Source organism: Physeter macrocephalus, unplaced genomic scaffold (genome assembly GCF_002837175.3).
Source record: "Physeter macrocephalus isolate SW-GA unplaced genomic scaffold, ASM283717v5 random_489, whole genome shotgun sequence".
In the NCBI taxonomy this organism is placed as follows: Eukaryota; Metazoa; Chordata; class Mammalia; order Artiodactyla; family Physeteridae; genus Physeter; species Physeter macrocephalus.
In genome coordinates, this window is record NW_021145775.1 from 14,704 (window position 1) to 18,080 (window position 3,377).

The 3,377-nt window shown below is 52.5% G+C and overlaps 1 pseudogene; it reads right to left on the reverse strand.

The window, feature by feature from the left end:
* Positions 1-721: 721 nt before the first annotated feature.
* LOC114485085 (cytochrome b-c1 complex subunit 10-like) lies at positions 722-2,634 on the reverse strand (annotated as a pseudogene).
* Positions 2,635-3,377: the final 743 nt, after the last annotated feature.

The following is a 3,377-nucleotide window of genomic DNA, read 5'->3' on the forward strand; positions in this document are numbered from 1 at the left end:
AAGTCCTGTGTGTTTGACACAGCACGTCTCACTTTGGGCTGGCCATATGTCCCACGCTCAATGGCCACACGTGGCTGGTGACAGTCATACTGGGCTGTGCAAGTCTGTCCTCACCCCCATGCCCGTGTTTCCCTCGTTCGTGACACTTATCTGTTTGAGATGATCTCACGAGACTTTGAGCCTCTTGAGGGCAAGGGCTGCGTCGTTCATCTTGGCCACAGAAAAGGAGCTCAGTAGGTGCTTGGCACTCAGCGAATCGCCTGTCCCTGGGCCATGAGCAAGCCCGGTGTGTGGAGATCATGCTGAGGAGGCGGCCAGGGCTCCGTGCCCCCAGAGACGCCGAGGCAGCCAACCATGAAGGCGGGAGGCTTGCTGGGGCCCAGTAGGTCCTTGGTCTGAAGAGGACGTCTCCACTCGAGGCTGAGGCCTGATGTTTCTCCTAAAAAACATCCTTTTAAAAGTCCAAGTGCAAGGACCATGGAAGGGCTGACACTTAGAAAGGTACTGGTCATTTACACCTCAACTTAGGTTTTGTTTGTTAGTTTTTCAGAGAGAGGTTTAATGCTGTGTGCATTCACACACCAAAGCTGTTTTCACAAACGTAGAGTGTCTAACTGTGTATTTCCTTGAGGTCCATCCCAAGAGCGTGGGCTGTTTCAGATGTGGATGGAAGGAGCCAGCACCACCAGATTCCAGACGGGTCTGAGGGGCGTCGGTTTAATTAATTGTCCTTCGTAAACTTGCCATGGTTGTAGGGCACCCAGTCCAGGATCAGCCGCCAGCCGGTGGCCCACCCCAGTCCCACACGCCCACCGTGGGAATCCAGTTTTTGGCCAGCTCGCGGTAGCGATGGCCCAGAAACCTGCTCAGAGTCACGGTGCTGTCCTAACTTCTCAGCTTCCGTTTTATAAGATTCTCTCTTGAGACTGGCCTGTGACGGTGTGGGGAGCGTGGAGAGAACAGGTACAGGGAATTGGATGCTTGAAAGAACTGGAGAAAGTGAGTCACAGACTCAGAAGGAATGGGGGGAGGGTCGGGGAGGGGACTGCTTAATCCAGACCGCGCCCTTCCTCGGTACCTAGCCCACATTCAGCCCTGTTTCCTTCTTCCGTCTCCTCCTCTCCTTCCCTCCTTCTTCCAGAGCAGGTGGCACAAGTAGGAACCCAGGAAAAATGCATTGAATGAAATGGAACTGAAATTCCTAGATGCCATCTTTCGTTCCCTCTCTTATTATATACCTACCGTATTCATTTCCTACAGCTGCCGTTAACAAAGGACCACAAACTGGGCGGCTTTAACCACGAAAGTGTATCGTTTCCCATTTCTGGAAGCTGTGGGTCCGAGATCAAGGTGTTGGCAGGGTTGGTTCCTTCTGAGAGCCCGAGGAAGAATCTGTTACATGCCCCTTTTCTAGCTTCTGGCAGGTTGCTACTGATCTTTGGCTTTCCTTGCTCGTAGAAGCATCACCCCAGTCTCTGCCTTTGTTTTCATATGATGTTCTCCCCGTGTGTGTGTGTCTGTGTCCAAATCTCTCTGTTTCATAAGGACTCCAAACGTAGTGGATCAGGGCCCACCTGCTCTAATAGGAGTTCATCTTAACTCATTACATCTAGAGCGACCCTCTTTCCAAATAAGGTCACCTTCTGAGGTACCGGCGCTAGGATTTTAACATATGGATTGGGCTGGGGGCGGGGGGCGCAGTGCAACCAGTGACACCTGCTGTGTGTATAGCGCTGTGCTAGATGCTGGGGCGCTTAAGACAAGGAAGTCCTTGCCCTCTATTAGTTCCTACTCTAGTGGGCAACTCAGGCCAGTAAACTGACCATCACAAAACAAAGTTCTATTTGAGTTTGGTACTCGATGCTGGAGGAGCGTAGATGGACCAGGAAGTTAGACGAGGTGTGTGCACGTGGGAGTGTGTGCACCGTATGTGCTCCTGTGTTTGTGTAGCGTTTGTCACCCCGATTGAGCAAAGACACAGGAGAGGTGACACACAGAGGACCATCTGGTCCTGCCCTCCCCCGCATAAACACCAGCTAAGGGGGGAGGACGTCTTGACTATCAAGGGACTGGAGCACCGTCCCTCCTGGGCGGGCACCCCATCCATGCCCCTCTGGTGAGGACCGGCAGCCCAGGGATGCGTGAAAACCGGTTTGACAGTAGCTCCTGACTTCTAGAAAAGTCTGCAGCTCCAGTGTCTCCAGCTGATAGTCTGCTGTTCAGTATCTACATGACCACGCCAGCGGACACTGCCAGGTTGGCCCTGCTCCAGCCTTGGCAGGTGCAGAGCTGCTCTGGAAGGAAGCTGGAACATGCCACAGGGGTGGGATGCCCAGGCAGACTCCGCTGCTGCCTAAAATGGCCTGTTGCAATGTTTCCTCCCCTTTGTCTTCTGTCAGGGATTGAAAGCCACAGAATGGCCAGCATACAGTTCTGGCAGTCATTTGGACTCTTGGAGAAACCGCTCTGCCTGTCTGTTCCATCTCCAGCCTGTGCCCTACAGGATGTCCACAGATACGTCCACAGCCGTAACGGCGTCTTGCCAATGCAGGGCTTGGCTATGGAGAGCTCGGCCAGCTCACTGCTTGTTTGGATCCAGGCCTCATATCCTGTCCCAGTGTTGGGGGAAAAGTTCTGAGAGAAAGGGGCATGTCTGAGGCCCTCCGTAGCCGTGGTTAAGAGCACGGGCCTTAGAACCAGCTGGAACCCCAGAGCCACCGCCTGCCAGCTGTGACTTGGGGAAGCGTCTTACCTTCTCTGTGCCTCAGGTTTCTCACCTGTAAAATGAGGATAATACATACTAGCATCTACCTCATACGGTTCTTGTGAGGATTAAATTTGAATCTACAGAATGAGGCCGACGTAGGTGTTCGCTGTTTGCTGTTGTTACTATTCAGGGACAAAAGCCAGAAAGGAGGAAATGATCCTGGGGACACATGAGCAAGTTGAAGTTCAGATCACTTGGAAGGCAGGGCTCCATGTAACGGGGTCATCTTCTACCTATTAAAAGGGAACTCCATCTTCTATAGGGCAGAGGGTCTCTGTTTTGGCTGCACTTCAGAATCAAAAAAAGGAAATTTAAAACATCCACACATTCAGCCCACTAAATCAGAATTTCTGGGGTGTCGGTACTTTTTTAAAAGCTCCCAGTTGATTCCAGTGTGCAACCCAGTTTGAGAACCACTTGCTCTGGCTTTTTCCTGCTCACAGACAGGTCCGGGGACCACCAGCCTTGTCATCACTTAGGAGCTTGTTAGAAATGCCTTGGCTCCCACCCCAGCCTGCTGAATGGAAACCTGCATTTTTAACAGGGTCCCAGGTGGTCTGCAGTGGTGTTAGCCAGAGAGGGCTCCTGAGAGAACAGTCCGCTCCCTGGG